Source organism: Carassius auratus, chromosome 32 (assembly GCF_003368295.1).
Source record: "Carassius auratus strain Wakin chromosome 32, ASM336829v1, whole genome shotgun sequence".
NCBI classification, from domain to species: Eukaryota; Metazoa; Chordata; class Actinopteri; order Cypriniformes; family Cyprinidae; genus Carassius; species Carassius auratus.
In genome coordinates, this window is record NC_039274.1 from 13,292,894 (window position 1) to 13,312,061 (window position 19,168).

The following is a 19,168-nucleotide window of genomic DNA, read 5'->3' on the forward strand; positions in this document are numbered from 1 at the left end:
ACGGGAGAGATTGGCTTTATTAAAGTCCCCCAGAATGATTAAAACAGAGTCCGGGTGTTGTTGTTCTGTCTCTGTGATCTGATCAGTGAGTCTCTTTAAAGCTGAGCTCACGTGCGCTTGCGGATGGATGTAAACACTGACCAGAATGAACGAGTGAAACTCCCGCGGCGAATAGAACGGCTTGCAGTTGACAAACTGCATTTCTAGATCAGGACAGCACATCTTCTTTAACACAGTTACATCTGTACACCACCGCTCATTGATGTAAAAGCATGTCCCGCCGCCGCGCGATTTCCGAGTTGACTCTGATTCGCGATCCGCTCTGAACAGCTGAAAGCCCGGCAGATGGAGCGCGCTGTCCGGTATGGCGTCATTCAGCCAGGTTTCCGTGAAACACAGAGCAGCAGAGTGAGAGAAATCCTTATTTGTCCGAGAGAGCAGAAGGAGTTCGTCTGTTTTGTTAGGTAGAGAGCGGAGATTTGCCAGATGGATGCTAGGCAACGGCGTTCGAAATCCGCGCTTCCTGAGTCTGACGAGCGCTCCCGCTCGCTTCCCCCGTCTGCGCGTCCTGAAGCGTTTGATCAGCGCCGCCGCTCCACCGATAACAACATTCAGTAAAACGTCTGAATAATTTAAATCTGGTAAAAGATCTTGTGGTGTGTTCTGCCGAATGTTCAGCAGTTCATCCCTGGTGAAACTGATAGTGTTTGTTAAACAAAAAACAGGAAAAACGAACAAAAACAGTACAAACACTGGAGAGCCAAGCACTGAAGCAGCCATGCACGGCGCCATCGAGTACTACTACTACTATTATCTATAAAAAATTGGGCTCAAAAATGTAATACCTCGTCAGATGACGTTTATTACTTTTTAATACTTCTAATAAACCTTAATTTACTACCTTTTACAACCCCGCGGACACCCTGGTCCCTTTTTTTTATTTTTTATTACGTCTTACCCCTAGAATAAATAATAGCAGTTTTACTCAATGTGTGTAAACTTCTGTTTGTATGATTTAACTGACATTGTTTGGTTTGTACAGCGAATCCTGCATCCCTTAGAAGGGATGACGAGGCCTAGATGCATTCGTAGACGACAGTTGGTGGGACCAGTGTGAGGCCATACATGAGTACCAGCTTGTATTACTGAAAAATTTATTTAAAAGAGGAATAATTAAATGATTAGGCAGCAGTTAATAAACAGAAATAAGCAGCTAGTGGCCTCTGGGTAACGTTCCAGCAAAGCACAGGTTTTTGGGACATAGCAACATGAAGCAGCAACCTTACAACCTGAGAAAGAGTAAAACTTGTATACACATTGTGTCTTCCTCAAAAGTGTCTCAATATTAGATGCAGAAAAATGCTGTAACACCACACTACTATCATATTCAAAGAAATGCACATAAGGTTGCTAAAGGAAGTGAATCTGTTTTCTCTTATAATATAATCACTTCTGATTTACAAATTCCTATTAGAATGGCAGATTTTGGAGGTATAATGTTGCACATCAATGGTAATTGTGACTACAACTTTGCGAAGCAAAGACCACTAAAAATGAAAATCCAGAGTTAGTTGCTAACATCCCTGTGACCCTACATAGGACAAGTGTTTAAAAAAATAAATGGATGGATGTATATCCAGTCTAAAGGCCCGTTCACACCAAGCACGATAACTATAAAGATAACGATAAAGATATAGTTCTAAAAATCGTTCTCAATATTAAAGAATTAGCAGAGTCCACACCACAATTATAACGATAAAGGCAAAGAGAAACAATATCGTTGGAATCACTTTCAGAACGATTTTTTTTTCTGATGAATGATAAAAACATTGACAACCAATCAGAATCAATCCTGCTGTAATGAGCTCGTGAATTTAAAGCAGCAGTCGCGCGTCCGCTTAGAATACACAGACAATATCGTTCGCTGGTGTGGACGCTAATATCGTTATCTTTATAGTTATCTTTATAGTTATCTTTCTTGGTGTGAACAGGCCTTAATTATATAAGAAATTTGTTGGTAAATGTAAGGTAAATGTTTGTGGATATTATATATTAATTATATATTTTACCCTGCTCCCACAGTGTAAACTGGCCCCAATCTCCTGTATCTCTCAGATTTTCATCTTCAGGCAAGAACTGCCCATCGTTGCTGTCTAACACTGACAGTGCTTCATCTCTTATGGTCAACCAGTTATGTTCCAACATCTGTAAAGACATACAGTATATGAACACAATGAAACCAAAGCAAAGAAGAGATAAGCATACAAGAAGCACTTTCTTCACTGTTAAAGTAATGCATAATTAAGGGAAGGTCAAATTACATAATGTCAGTTGTGGCCAAATGGTTAGGGAGTCAGACTAGTAATATGTAGGTTCAATTTTCAATACTGAAAAAGCATGCCAAACAATGTGTAATGGATCTCCACTGGGGATTTCAGGAGAAGATGCTGTTTATGTGAATTTTAAGTGTTTATCTATATGAATATATTTAAATGACTTGAAATAGCGGTTTTGAGCATTATAATTGTGAAGTTACATACAACAGCTTTGAATGAAATAAGTGTAAAGTTAAATGTTAAAGCAGTTCTGGTTTAAACAGTGTAGACAGCTGTTGTGGTGCAGTTCAGTCTGCCACGTTCCAATTTTTGAAGATTGTGTGTCAATGTCAAAGGGCGTATGTGTGTATATATATATATATATATATATATATATATATATATATATACACACACACACACACACACACACACACACACACACACACATATATATATATATATATATATATATACACATACACACACACAATGGTGTCTAAAAAGTATGTGAATCCTATAAAATTTTATGTTTTTCTGAATAAATATTACCCCCAAAAGATAATTAGATCTTTATAAAAAATACATACTTTTTTTCTAGAAAATTATCTAGTATTGCATATCTTTGAGTGGCAAAAGTATGTTAATCTCTAGGATTAGCAGTTAATTTGAAGGCAAAATTACACTCCATTTGTTCAGAGGTATTTTGAAAGACTTGTAATAGTCTGCAAGGTTGCAAAGGACCCCAGGGTAACTTCTATGCAACTAAAGGCTAACATTCACCATCCGGAGAACAATGAACAAACATGGTGTGCATGGCAGAGTTGGAAGGAGAAGCCACAGCCCTTTAAAAGAATATTGCTTACCTGTCTGAAAGTTTGCTTAAGATCATGTGGACAAGCCAGAAGGCTATTGGAGAAATGTTTTGTGGAATGCTGAGACCAAAATATAACTTCTGAGATTAAATGAGAAGTGTTATGTTTGGAGAAAGGAAAACATTGCATTCTAGCATAAGAACCTTATCTCATCTTTGAAACAGAGTGGTGGGAATATCATAGTTTGGGCCTGTTTTGCTGCATCTGGGCATCTGTCCGAGAACTGAATCTCAAGAGAAAATGGGTCATGCAGCAATACAATGACCCCAAGCACACAAGTCGTTCTACCACAGAAGGGTTAAAAAAAGAACAAAGTTAATGAAATGTTTTTTGGTATGGCCAAGTCAAAGTCCGGACCTTAATCCAACTGAAATGTTGGAAGGACCTAAGCAAGCAATTCATAGGAGGAAACAGACAAACATCACATAGTTGAAGTGCTTCTGTACAGAGGAATGGGCTAAAACTCCTATAAGCTGTTGTGCAGGACTGATCAGCACACAAGAAATGTACTGTAGGGATTCACCGAATGTTTGGCAACTGGAAAAACCGAATAAATTGTACCGAACAATGATATGACACAATCAAATAGCAACCAGTGAAGAGTGACACTCTTTATAAATGCAGCACACATGTCAGCAGTATGGAAGCATTTAAAACTGTTAGAGAAAGACACAAAAATCATTATAAGCACTGACAGCCAGAGACTGTTTAGTACTGCACTGCATGTCTTCTACATATATATAGACTAGGGATGTGCATCTCCGTAACTGAGGCTGATGTGATACGCATCTCGATGCATAGCCAACGATGCAATACATTAAAGATACATATAGGCAGCTACCGATGCGATGCGATACGATTCACTGCTATTACGATGCGGTGCGATACACGGATTCCCATCTGTCTCAGAGGGTAAAGCACCTCAATCATGCACTTTGTGACAGCCCGAAGGGGAAGGACTGTATATTGGTAAGCCATGCCCTTAAACGAGAATCTCATCTGTGATGGGGGGGCTATCTGGATGTGGAAGTAAGCATCTATCAGGTCTAATGAGAAGAACCAGTCCTCGGAGGAAATCTGCGTGAGGATCTGTTTCAATGTCAACATCCTGAACTTCCATCTTATGAGGGGGAGGTTCAGGAGCCTGAGGTCTAAGATGGGTCTGATACCGCCATCTTTCTTGGGGACAAGGAAATAATGGCTGTAGAACCCCGATCCGCTTTCTGAGGGAGGAACTATTTCTATGGCTCCCTTCCTTAGCAGAGTCATGACTTCGGTGTGGAGGACTTAAGCGTCGTCCGATTCTACCAAAGTGGGAATCACCCCACGGAAATGCGGGGTCTTTGGGCAAACTGCAGTTAGTAGCCATTTTTTATTCGCCCCAAAAGCCACTTGGACACTCCAGGGATGGCCTGCCAGGCCTCGGCTCGCATGACAAGACGCTGGATAGCGTCAGATGGCAGGCCGCTGAACAGGGGCCTAAACACTGACAAATGTGGAAGAGTAAAAATTCTCTCTTTTTGAAAATGTTAAATATTTGTGTTCGCCATAATAATGTTGTTTTGCGTGGGCGCATCAAAAGTGGGCCCAGGTCGCAGAGCAGGCAGGTGAGAGAGTTTTTGGGGTGGTCCGGCCATGGCAGGACTTTACCCCTTCCTCTTTCATCCCCAAAGATCAGGAAGATTTGGAGGGGGTCGGGTCCAGAACAATCCTTGGCCAGGGACCCTGATGTCTTGGCGGTTTAGCATGGTTAGCAGGGTGAGCTTGCTGATGCTGCTCTTTAGGGGGCACCTCCTGTGAGATAGTAGGGGCACGCTTGCTCTGATGCTGTGTCGGAGCAGTCCTGGGGTGACTCGAGGCAGAGGCAGATCTGGAGCATTTGGGCAGGAAGTGTTGCATGGCCTGGGACGACTTCTGTGCTGCAGTGAAATGCTCTGCGAATCCCTCTACAGCTGGCCCAAAGAGACCAGATGGAGAGACTGGGGCATCGAGAAAGGCCACCTTGTCGCTCTCTTTGATCTCAGTCAAAAGATCAGAGTGACGGCATGTGGGCGGGGTCAAAATCACCGGCCCAATCTTCTGTTTCGGAAGGCGTGAGTTACATGGAGTCATCAAGAGGCTCGTCCTCTGATCCGCCAAAAGAGACAAGGTTGCTCGTTTCAGCCGAGGGACGCTGCTCTGTGCATGAGAAGAGGATGGGGGACGGCTCTCTATAGGAGAGGGTGAGGAACGTGGGTGCTGGGCGGTGTGAGCTTATCCAAATCCGGGCGCTGAGCCCCTCTTTCCCACCTCAGCGTGGGGTTTTCTCAGGCAAAAGATGCACTCACCGTGGCCATCATCTTCATGCGGAGGGGCTATGGCAAGTTAGTTTTATCATTTAACATTTCATAAATTAATATGCAGCATTTTGTCTTTTCTCTAATAATAAAAGGACACATTCATTTATAATTGTCTTAAATCTCATTTTGTAAAAAATAAATAATTATACAAAATAAATTGTAAGAAAATTGTATGGTGTAATCTGCACTTTGAATTTTATCGCATCGTTAGTTAATTGAATCGTTACATCCAGATATGCTACTAGTTTTTGCTCTTCATGCTGATTTGTCAATAGTACAGTTCAGCTGATGTCTTTTTTTATTTCGGGCTAGTTAAATTGATTTTGGACTACCAAAACCTGAAGAATGCCTGGCTGAAGGCCTACCAGGGATTTAGAGATTTTGTGACCCAAGGTGTGTTTCCCAAAAGTATTGTTAATAACGGCATTGCTTTTGACTGTGGGAAACGAGCCCTGTCAATTATGACTCACTTTTCACTTAAAGTTTGGTCCATTCATTAAATAAATCTATTGTATAACTTGGACAACTGTGCCAGTTGTTTTAGCTACTTTTATTATGTGTTTGGTGTGTCTGGATTTGTTTTGAACCTTGGAATGCAGCATGAAACAGCACGGAATCCCATTCATTGTATTCAGATTGAATTTATATTGATTGGAAGATTTAAATGACATAAAAAATTTTTTTTGTTGTTCATAGAAATTCTGTGGAAAATTGATGTTCTTTAAAATAAAATGTAAAGGAAACACAAATCTTATAGCTGGCAGATGCGAAAAGCATAAAAACAAGACATGAAGTTATGTTACTTTGTATTACAAAGCTTGTATTTTGTAATCTGTAGTGAAATACATTTTAAAAGTAACCTAATTGCACAAGTAGCATAACAAATATATTAATAAATTTTTAAGAGGTCTTAAAGTTTGGGGTGGAAAAAAAACAGGAATTGCAATACAGTCTACTTTAACTTCAAAAGTTTAGAATTTTATGAAGTAAATGTTAACACTGCTCATTTAAAGTCAAAACATGGTGCTGTCACATGTTCTGCCGGCTCACACTTAGAGCAGTTCACAATCAATGAATATTGCATATTTATGATATTGTAACTGGACGCGATTATTTATGATTGACTATGATTGACGATTGACTAAATTATGACAATGGCGTTTACCTTGCAATATGTTGTAGATGATTGTAAGAATGCATCATTCCCTATCTGTCGGTCACTACGAGTTATGTCAACCGACAAATGGGGTCTCACTTGGGAGGCCAATCATCTCTGATTTTAAGAGAAAACGCCAATGAAAATTGGCTAGTGGATTAACACACTTGAGCCACTCCCGTGCCGACGGGTATAAATAGGGCGACAGGTGCATCCACTCATTAGATTTTTGCTTCGGAGCCGAGTAGCTGATGAGAAGAAGTCGCTACAAAGCCATCATCTTTGTTTTTTGTAAAGCTGTTCCTGGTCGGTGTGACGGCGCAGTGGTTTCCCTACGAACGGCCATTCCCCTGGGCGCTTCGACTAAAAGAGACAGTTTTCTAAAAGAGCAAATCACGGACGATTCGCGTCTTTTTCAAGATGCCGTTTCGTCCGTGTCCTTCTGGATGTGGTCGTTTCCTGTCTTCGGTTGACGGTCACGAGCGTTGTCTGCAGTGTCTGGGCGTCCAACACGCTGAGGCTGCGCTCGTGGATGATTCATGCGTCTACTGTGGGCGTATGAACATGGCAGCGCTGCGATCGCGTCTCTCACTCCTCAAGGGGAGTGCAGCAGACCCCTCTGTCGCCACCCATCCCGGTCTCTCTGGCTCGAGCAGAGGGCCGCCGGCTGGCGCTCTGGGAGATCTGAGGATTACAGTGAGAGCTTCTCCGCCGGGCCACGCCCCACGGACCTCTCACTCCTTGCGCAGCGCCTGTCCCGTGCAGCTGCCGATTGATTCTGCTGGGCCGTCTCACAGCGGTCCCAGCGTGTCTTTCGGTGCGCCGCCCGAAGACCAGATGTCGATTGCTGCATCGGGGGATGGGTTATCGACCTCTGAGGATGAGGGTTCGGCGGGGCTGCCCCCCTTGGGTGTTGTCGCTGCTGCCGACTCTGACTTGGAGTTGTCGGCCATGCTTGCCCGGGCAGCCGTGAGTATCGGGCTGGAGGTGACTACACCGCCCAGTCCCGAGCCCTCGCGGCTGGATGATTGGTTTCTCGGCGCGGGACGCGGCTCACAACCTCGTTCTGCTCCGGTGCCTTTCTTCCCGGAGGTGCATGAAGAGGTGACGAAGTCGTGGACGGCCCCTTTCACGGCCAGAAGACGCTCGTCTCCCTCTTCCATCCTCACCACCCTCGACGGCGGGGCAGCCAGGGGGTACGTAGAGGTTCCCCAGGTGGAGAGGGCGGTTGCGGTGCACCTGTGCCCGCAAAACGCCGCCACTTGGAGGAATCGTCCGCGTCTTCCGTCCAAGGCCTGTAAGCTGTCGGCCGCACTCGCTGCCAAGGCTTACAGTGCTGCGGGCCAAGCTGCCTCTGCCCTGCATGCCATGGCCATCCTGCAGGTACACCAAGCCGAGGCACTCAAAGCAATGCACGAGGGTGGTACCAACCCGGGGTTGATGCAGGAGCTGCGCACGGTGACTGACTTCGCCTTACGGGCGACGAAGGTCACGGCGTGGTCCCTCGGGAAGGCGATGTCCACGCTGGTGGTCCAGGAGCGGCATCTCTGGCTGAACCTGGCTGAGATGAGGGACATGGACAAAGCTCGCTTTCTCTGTCGAGCGGCCAGTGGCACCCACATTTTCAATAAAAGAGCAAATTCTACTTCCTCCGATTCGCAAGGCTCGTGGGCTGACAATGAGCGACGCACAGCTTCCTCACTCTCACCCACGACGCCCCCTTTCGCCAGCGGGCAAGAGGTCGCGGTTCAGAGACGCAACACCTCTCCACTCGTCTCTGGCCAGTTCCTCCAGGAACACGGGGAGTGTGGTTGTGATGACCCAGGACGCAGTGCCTTCTGGGCCTTCCGGCACGACTCCCCATTGCTGCACCACTGCGGGTATGTCGACTGTCCCCTTGGTGCCACTTGTACGGAGTCTGGTAGCGTGGCTTGCGCTGCCCAACCCGTCACGCTGGCTCATCCGGACGGTCCGACTCGGCTATGCGATTCAGTTCGCCCGGCGACCCCCCAAGTTCAATGGCGTGCTCGAGACTTCGGTGGCAGTCCAGGACGCCCCTGTCTTGCGTGAGGAGATTGCTGTCCTGCTGGCGAAGGATGCAATCGAGCCGGTCCCTCCAGCCGAGATGAGGATGGGGTTTTACAGCCCTTACTTCATCGTGCCCAAGAAAAGCGGTGGCCTTCGACCTATCCTGGATCTGCGAGTCTTGAATCGGGCTCTACACAAGCTCCCGTTCAGGATGTTGACGCAGAAACGCATTATCAAATGCGTCCAGCCCCAGGACTGGTTTGCAGCGATCGACCTGAAAGACGCGTACTTTCATGTCTCTATCCTCCCTCGTCACAGACCGTTTCTGCGCTTTGCTTTCGAGGGTCAGGCATGGCAGTACAAGGTCCTCCCCTTCGGGCTCTCCCTGTCCCCCCGTGTCTTCACGAAGGTCACGGAGGGCGCCCTTGCCCCACTCTGAGAAGTGGGCATCAGGATCCTCAACTATCTCGACGACTGGCTCATTATGGCCAGCTCCCGAGAAGAGTTGTGCGATCACAGGGACTTCGTGCTTCGGCACCTCAGTCAGTTGGGGCTTCAAGTCAACCGGGAGAAGAGCAAGCTCTCCCCTGTGCAGATAATCTCTTATCTCGGTATGGAGTTAGACTCGGTGAGTCTGGGTTGCTTCATATGAGACCACTTCAGCACTGGTTACACTCCCGAGTCCCGAGATGGGCATGGAGCCGCGGTACACATTGTGTCACCGTCACACTGATGTGTCGCCGCCTATTCAGTCCCTGGTCAGACCTTGCTTTTCTACGGGCCGGCGTGCCCTTAGAACAAGTGTCCCGGCACGTTGTTGTCACAACAGATGCCTCCAACTCGGGCTGGGGCGCGACATGCAACGGGCAGGCAGCTTCAGGGTCCTGGACAGGCCTGGACAGACCTAACTGATCTGCCCCCAGCAGTGGTAGACACTATCACTCAGGCTAGAGCCCCTTCTACGAGGCAGGCCTATGCTCTGAAGTGGAGTCTGTTCACGAATTGGTGTTCTTCTCACCGAGAAGACCCCCGGAGATGCCCGGTCAGAGTCGTGCTTTCTTTCCTGCAAGAAAGGCTGGAGCGTGGGCTGTCACCCTCCACCCTGAAGGTGTATGTGGCTGCCATTGCAGCCCATCACGATGCAGTGGACGGCCGGTCCCTGGGGAGGCATGACCTGATCGTTAGTTTCCTGAGGGGTGCCAGAAGGTTACATCCTCCTAGGACACCCCTGATTCCCTCCTGGGACCTTCTCTATTGTCCTGGCGGGACTTCAGAGGGGTCCCTTTGAGCCGCTGGATTCGGTCGCTCCTGATCGCGCTCATTTCCAGGTTGAAATCCCTTCCATTTACTTTATGTGGGCGGAACAGCAGCATGGCCTTCTCCAGCAGCGATGTACTCACCCTTTGGCCCCTTCGGTACCAAGGTCAGTGAATTGCGCTGGGGCTTTGGGAAGGTTACGACCTTAAGCCTAGCTTTTGTGGCACGCCAGGGCTTGTCAACAATTGCAGCGCCACAGGGTTGTGACGAGGTTCAGGTTGTGGCGTTTTCCATAGGACCCCATTTGTCGGTCGACATAACTCGTAGTGACCGACAGATAGGGAACGTCTCGGTTACGTACGTAACCCTCGTTCCCTGATGGAGGGAACGGAGACGTTATGTCCCCATGCCACAACCTTGAACCATTCGCTGTTGCCGGGACACGTTCTCGGCTCCTCAGCGTAAAACCTAATGAGTGGATGCACCTGTCGCCCTATTTATACCCGTCGGCATGGGAGTGGCTCAGGTGTGTTAATCCACTAGCCAATTTTCATTGGCGTTTTCTCTTAAAATCAGAGATGATTGGCCTCCCAAGTGAGACCCCATTTGTCGGTCGACATAACGTCTCTGTTCCCTCCATCAGGGTTTCGTACGTAACCGAGACGTTACATCAAGCCCTGATGGGAGTTTAATTTTTAGTTTATGGGACATCGGATGCAAAGTTCACTTTTACATGGCGTTTGCATATAAATGTTTCTTAGCAGTGTGTGGACACAGCCACCCTACAATGCAAAAAAATACATTTGCTCCTTTTTTATTTCCCCAAAAAACCTAAATGGTCTCGACTCTCAATTATCACGCCATATTGATTTTCTGAAGCCCAGCCCATGACCGCTGATGGACTGTCCAAAATGTGCATTTTTCCATCCTCAGCAAGTTGTATGCAGCTGTGTTTGGTAAGCAATGCGGATGTTACATAGATGGATGTAGAAGTGAAAATAAGTGTCTACATGAGTTTTGACTTAAGTGTGTTACAGATATTTCATGAAGACCCTAAAGAACCATACCAACTTGTGGAAAATGGGCATCCTATGTCCCTTTTAATATTTAGGGTTAAGATACATTAACTTGTATACTGTACCTAAGAACTGTTGTCTGTCTGCATTGCTCTTTAATGTGGCTTTGATGAGGTCAGGTGGTACGTCTGGGAGCTCAGCTACTTCTTTGTATGTGTTTACTGCCTTCAGGAGCATCTCATTACTGCGCATTTTCTCTGCCAAATCATCTTCTGTCTGGACACATACCACATTTCTCAGAAAAAAAACTAGGATTTTTTAATGAAGCCAAATAATGAGAGTGAACATAATGTGACCATATTTTTAACCTTTATGATTATGTGTTACCTGGGCTTTGCCATATCGGCATCTCGGACTTTGTGGGAATTTCTGGACAAGAGCTTCAAAAGCACAGAGAGATTCCTCAAATTTCTCCTGAAAAAAATAAATTATAAAATATAAAAATAAATACTGTCTGCCTAATTATACAAAAAACATTTTATTCCTCCGGTAATTTACTAAGAACAATTTTTTACACTATATATATTTTACCTTCTTGCGTAATTTCTCTGCAGCATCGATCTCAGATTTGATTGTTTTGTCAAATTTATTAAGAAGTTTTGGTTTCTTCTTTTTCGCTGTAAAAGAATTCACAGTATTAGACATACAGTAACTTAAAATAACTTAATGAATCAAAGACAAAGTGTGTAATATATGTTTATCTGGATAGTGCTTTTCACAACAAGAATCTATTTCATAGCAGACTACCTAACCAACTAAATAAATAAACATAAGCAGAGATAAAAAATAAAATAAAATAAGTTGATTTCCCTCTAAAAGTGTGGTTACTGTGATTGTGTGGTGCTATCAGAACATTGTTCTGTTTGTTTAAACAGAATCGTATTAAAAGCAAGCTCAACATACCTTCTTTCTCTTCTTTGGACACTAATGAGGTTTCTTTGAATTCTGTTGTATCAGTAATTGATTCAGGTGTGGAGATTGATGTAGGCACAGGTTGAGTTGCAAGTGGCAACTCTGCTGAAATTTGGTTTTCAAATTCCTCTGTTTTGAACTCTAATGAAGGTTCAGCATCGCATGCAGACCCATGTGGAGAGTGTGATGTAGATTCTTTGCAGGACACATATAGTGTACTTTAGCTTATAAATATAATAAAAAGTACACATTACATAAACTATGCATAAGTATTTTAGTAAAATATTTATCTTACCTTTGTTTTCACCAGATTTACACAATTAAAAGTAAGAAATAAAGAAAGAAAAAACACAATGCTATACATTTAAAACCTACTTTAGAACAACTACTGCAACTACAGAAATAAGAGATTTGAAGACTAATCCAGAATTCAAACTGAACATATTTTCATTTAACAAAATAAATACTTTGCCAAACACTGCATTATATCCATGCACATTAAGATACTCAAGATCCTTCAGGGCAAGAAGCAAAATGAAATTTCTGTCTTCATTTTCAATTTAATTTCTGCCTTTTCCATCATATTTGATTTGTTAAATATATATAAGAATGTTACATATGTTACATTTGTTACATATGCTCTAATATAACTTGAACAAAGGCTGATTTGAACAAAAAGCACTTATTAGACCTGAGATGCTTTTGCGATTTTAGACCGATTAATATAATGGTTTTTCTCAGAAACACAAGTATCAGTCTATATAGACGCTGGTCTGTATCAATATGAATCTTTTAAAGTAAAATATAAATAAATAAATAAAAACACAACAACATGGCCACCAGGAGCCAATCAAACTTCAGCACCCTATTATGTCATATCCGAATGGCTGACTGATATTTAGTTTAGTTTAGTTTAGTTTTATTGTCATTGCATATCTCTACACAACGAAATTAAGATGACATCAATCACTCAGTTAGCAGCTAAAAGAATAAAAAAAAGTGACTCTATCAACAAGTCAATAAATAAATATATATAAACATTTAAAAATACACAGTATAATTCAAGTCCAAATTAATTAGTCTTCCATGCTTTCAGCCTTTCAGCAGCTCATTTATGGCTTTTGGAAAAAAACTGTTTCTCATTTGGTTTGTCCGCGCCCTCATGACCCTGAGCCGGCCTGAGGGTAGGGTGTCACACAGGGCATAGCCAGGATGTGTAGGATCTGCCCTGATACTTGCTGCTCATCTCTGCAGCCTACTGGAATATATATCCCCAAAGCTTGGAAGAGGTGCACCAATGATTCTCTGGGCAGTTTTAATTACCCGCTGCAGATCTTTTTTTTCCTCAACAGTGCAGCTAGAAAACCACACTGTACAACCGTATGCCAGCACACTCTCTATTGTTCACCTGTAAAAGTTTTTGAGGAGTATATTTGGAGGAGTATATATGTGTTCAATGATATTTGGCAGATATGCAGAAGGAATCTAGATTAAGCTGTGTATTAGATTTGGTGCAAATCAGTCTCAAGGTGGTACTGTAATAAGAATAATGACATTCAATAACACTGGACCATAAAGAGCAAATACAGTTTTTCCAATGAATCAGTCAATCATGTATATTCAAAAAACAAAGAAAGAAAAAAATAAGAAATAAATTTTTCATCATTTCAAGTAAACAGCAATTTATACTGTATATGTTTAATAAATACATAAATAAATTCAGATAGCAGAAATGATCAGAGATTCAAATATGTGCAAATGGTTCAATAAATTAAAGCTGCAGTAGGTAACTTTTGTAAAAATATATTTTTTACATATTTGTTAAACCTGTCATTATGTCCTGATTGTTTAAATTATTGTTTGCTGCTAGGCAGAAATATTTAGTTTTCTATCTATATCTTTTTCTACTTTGTATTGTCACTGCAGTTTGTATTTTTGATTGCACTTACGGGCAATACAATAATTGACTTCAGTTGAGGAGCCTATGTTATTTGCATTGCTCCCATCCTGAACTTAAGTGCAAACTATATGCCTTGTCCAAATACCCACACTTGTGGTCTTGGCACTTGATCACTTGACTACTTCTATGACATATTAGCTATATTTAGCCCAAGTGTTCAAGTGAGGATGAAGACCACAAGTGTGTGAACAACTTTTCATTAGCTGATGGGACACACTTTAATTTCTAATTTATAAATATAGGCTACTCACGTTTACACCAACAAAACGTGTAGCACTTTGTTTTACTACCAAATTATATTTAATATCTTATTGTTATTAATATTTAACTTACACTGGAAAGGTTTCCGTGACCTCTTGCAATGTATTTCCACAACATGATGCATGATGGTATACACTAAGCCTTGAATGCCACTCTGGATAAGCCTTGTCCAAATACCCACACTCACCATCTTTGCACTTGACTACTTAATTCTATGACATATTTCCTGTATTTGGCCCAAGTGTTCAAGTTAGGAAGAAGTCCACAAGTCTGTGTCAAACTTTTCTTTACCTGATGGGACACACTTATAGTGTGGTAAAAATGCAAGTGTTTACATAGCTTTATTTAAATTTTAAATACTTAGCATTTTAAAATCGACTTCTAAATGTCTGTTCAGTAGTCCCTATAACATGACAATTTTATATTGTGGTGCTTTTAATTAAGTGATAAAAAGCAGTTCCAAATGTTGTACAGAATAAATATACTAATCTATTCGGCATTAAAACATGTAGCACTTTCTTTTACTACCAAATTATATGTAATATCTAATTATTATTAATATTTAACTTACATAGGAACGGTTTACGTGACCTCTCGCATGTGTCTCGCACGTGTCTCTCGACAACGCTCTAACTTCACACACAGACAGCAATGCAATCTTGCTAATGTGCATCCTATTTCTACATCCTATACTGTACCTCTTTCTTTCTCTATGGGTCTCTGAAATTGTCAGACAGCTGTCAACAAAGCAGACTTAATTTTATGTTTTTTTATTTACAATCCACACTCAGCATCTTGGGCTTGACTGAGACCTGGATTCGTCCAGAAGACTCCGCAACCCAAGCTGCTCTATCTAACAATTTTTTTTGTCTCACCACCACAACCCACCCCACCCCCCATCTTCTTTGCCACTCCAACTCTGCAACATGATTTCACCATCCAGCTAGGTTCTTCTACAATTACCCCATCAACTTCAGTCAGAAATCTTGGTGTAATCTTTGATGACCAGCTGACCTTCAGAGACCACATTACAAAGACTCAATCTTCCAGGTTTGCATTGGACAGCATCAGAAAGATCAGGCCCTTTCTAATGGAGCATGCTGCACAACTTCTTGTCCGGGCCCTTGTCATTTTTATGCTGGACTGCAATGCTCTTCTGGTTGGACTTCCACCAAGCACAATCAAACCTCTAAAAATTATTCAAAATGCAGCTGCATGACCAAAAGAGCCCATGTTACACCTCTATCTCCTTCACTATCTACTGGTTGCGGCTCTGGTGCTTGGACCTTGATATTTACTGCCTGCAGCTTGATACTTGCCGAGTCACAGCACCAACTATTGGTAAAGAGATATGAAAAATTTATATTTTTGCTTGCAACTTCTGAACAGTTTTACCATTTATGTATTTTTAAAAAACATTTTTGATTTGGTGCAAGATATGGAGTCAAACGATGTTGGTCATATTAAGCACCACCCAGTTTGGTCACAAAGTACAGTGATAACAGATATGAGAATACAACTGTTCTGTAGTACTGTAGTTTGGAAATTACTGTGGCATCGCCAGTATTTTGAAGCTTGGCGAGGTAAACCATGGAACCCTAGTCTGGGGCAGCTGTGACCTAATGGTTGGACTGGTTGAGAGTTGGACTTGTAACCTGAAGGTCACATGTTTGAGTCTCGGTGCTGACAGGAGTTGTAGGTGGGAGGGAGTGAATGAACAGTGCTCTCTTCCACCCTCAATACCCATGGCTGAAGTGCCCTTGAGGAAGCCACTGAACTCCCAGTTGCTCCCCAGGCACTGGATATATAGCTGCCCACTGCTCCGGGTCTGTGTACACAGTGTGTTCACTTCTCACTGCTGTGTGTGTGCACTTGGATGGATTAAATGCAGAGCCCCAATTCTGAGTATGGGTTAACATACTTGGCATAAGTCACGACTTTCACTTTCACTTAGTCTGTCATGGTATGAGGAAATGCTTCTCGGTTGATGCCACCATAACAACCTCAGAACAGTGTTGTTGTTTTTTGTTTGTTTTTCTCAATGAAATTCTACAAAAAAGTACCAATAAAAAATTTGAGTATTGCTATCATACAACATAAATAAAATGACTATTCATATTGGGTCAGTAAGAATACAAATAAACTGTGAAAAGAAAGTCTTATCAATGCTCACATAAATGAGTAAACCTGACAATGTTTATAATAATTAAAAAAAGAGTGGGGGGTTGGGGGCAGAGGCAGTTACCTAGCTACTTTTAACCACACACTTTAGTTTCAGTGAACATATTTGATAAACCATTTCAATGAATATATTAGCAAATAAAAATTACATCCCTTTTAAAAAAGTATGTGTATTATCCTAGTCAAATATGCACAATAAGACATAGTCTATCGTATGTTGGAAAGCATTGCTGTATGTTGAAACAGACCCATAACCCAGCTAGTTTAAGTAATGGCATATGGGACAATTGCTCAGCAGGCTTTTTAATATTTTTATTTATTTTTTTCATAAACCTATATAGAAACATTACTCTTATCTGTTTGGAAAGACTAGTGGTAAAGAAATAACACTTCAACTTCAACACCCTAACAACATTCTACTATAGAATTATTGTTATATCATTATCAACATAATTAAACCTTAAAATGTTTCACACACACGCACAAATAAAGTTTCACTCAATAATAAATTGGTTATCCATCAAAGAACTGATAAGATCTCACTAATACTATACAAAATTAACCCAAAATGTAAACATAAGTAAAGCAACTATCAGCTAAAATATATATTTTAGATAATTTAGCAGACACCGTCTGATCTGAAAATTTAGTTTCAAATAATACAAAAAAAGTTTGAAGACAGTAGGTTAGACATACTCTAGTCTAACAGCTGCTGAATAAATATAAGCAAATGGTAAAAACATAATCCTCAGAAAAAAAAAAATGGAAAAAAAAAAACTCAGAAAAAGCTAAACTGATGCTAAATCAGAACTCATTATCTGATATGTTTTGCACTTTAGAATTTGTTTACACTTCACCCAAGTGTAATTCATTTTTAAAATATGACCTTTAAGTACAGAATCTCTGCAATCACTAAGCAAGTAATCAGATGAAATTGGATCAATCTGTACAGTATATCTTTACTGAATTTCAATGATTTAAATGCCAGTGAGATAATTCAACAAGAAGTGAAAACAACTGTCAGTTTGAATAGATTATAAAAAAAAAAAAAAATCTACTCATGTTCTGAACTTAACTCAAATTAAACGAATATGTGTTTTACACATTCATGTACATACAATGATTAAAACCACTCACTCATCTGCTCATTCAAGAATCGCTACAATCAATGTCACAGTTCACTATATGAACAAATTCTGGCACATCTGTACAAACTAAAATGTTTTCATATGCCATGTTGCAATAAAAATAAAAAACAAAGACTGAAATATAATAATTTTTCAGCCTGAAGTGCAATTTAAAAACTTAAAAATTATTACTGCATTTCAAGTTACTAAAAGGATTTGAGTTAGCAGCACCCTTATATAAACCTCTTTTTTATTATGTGATTTTGTGAGCAGTCATTGAGGCTCCCAAGTAAAGTTTACACCTGGCATTTACGTGTTCTGAATTCACACAGTATATGCATATTGTTTAGCTTGACTGCATCTATGCCTTAATTCTGGTTTCCAGTGTGATCAGAAAAACATAAGTAAAATCGGTCTTTGATTATCTCAAAAACAGATGAACGTGCCAACATTTTATTACCTTGGCTGTTGTACATGTCGACAGTTCAGAGAGCTTAATGATGTGTTACATATAATAAAGTACAACTACACTACAAGTCTTTGAGCTTTTCAATTGAATTTCTTGACACGTGTTTCATGGGACTGCACAATGTACTGGTGAGCTACTAGGCAAATTTACCACTTCAGGAAAACAATACATATTCAACTGGTTATGTGATGCAAACATGAAAATTTATTTGTTTGGCTGATATTATAACCAATATAGAAGACTATTTAATTATCTGCGCCAGGTGTTAGTTTTTCTGTTTGGCTGAGTGTCAGAAATGGGTCTTAAAGGTTTTAACAGCACTTATCTTGTTATTCTACTAAAATACAAAGTTAAACTCGGCCACCTTGCTCTTTAAAATATCAGCATATGCCATCAAAATAATCCATATCATTTAGTAACGATAGTATTGTGCTAGGAACCACATGAAAATAATTATCTATTAATCAATATACTGCCCTGTAATCATGTTTCGTGAAGAATAAACGTTCTTAGTGTTTGACCAATTTTTTTTTTTTTCCTGGTCTATTAGTGTTTGTTTTAGTTTGAAACTGCAGTGAATTAGATGTTGTAGACGTTGTTGTTGTTGTTTTTTTTTTAGAAGATAGTGTCCCAGAATATGTGGAGTTGTGACTGGGATGATTTTTCCTTACTGAAGTCACCTGTAAGATCTTTGTACTCTCTGGGAATGGACATCTGGGACATCTACCTTTAAACCATACCAACACCAAACTTTTGTAGTTTGAGAGATCCGATCACTATCTGATAATATATCTTGGGCACATTTCACTTGGCTTTTAATAAGGTTAAAATTGTCATTCGATACCGAAAACAGATTGATGCCAAGTGTAAAGCAGCTATAATTAGTGCATAATCAAGATATCCTTAAAAAAATTACTAAATTGAAGCTAAGAGTATACACTTTATAAATGCATTACTTTTAATTGATGTTTAATTTCACAACTAGAGCAGTTTTTATCCGACAAAAAAAAGAATATAATAAATAAATAAATAAATAATAATGATAATATTATATATATATATATATATATATATATATATATATATATATATATATATGTATATATATATATATAATTTTATCAGAGTAAAATTATTAAAACACACAAATGAATATACCTCACTAAATATTTTTTATGTGCAGTCTAGGCCAGACTTTGGGCTAAATCACTT

The 19,168-nt window shown here is 41.1% G+C and overlaps 1 long non-coding RNA gene across 2 annotated transcripts; it reads right to left on the bottom strand.

Annotated features, from left to right (window-relative positions):
* Window positions 1–1,984: 1,984 nt before the first annotated feature.
* LOC113051622 (uncharacterized) lies at window positions 1,985–18,995 on the bottom strand. Of its 2 annotated transcripts, XR_003276929.1 has the most exons (5): window positions 11,950–18,995; window positions 11,578–11,663; window positions 11,374–11,460; window positions 11,112–11,262; window positions 1,985–2,205 (listed from the first exon to the last, which is right to left on the bottom strand). It is a non-coding gene; the product is annotated as an uncharacterized LOC113051622 (long non-coding RNA). The 2 variants fall into 2 exon arrangements; XR_003276928.1 differs by having other exon boundaries at window positions 11,578–18,995.
* Window positions 18,996–19,168: the final 173 nt, after the last annotated feature.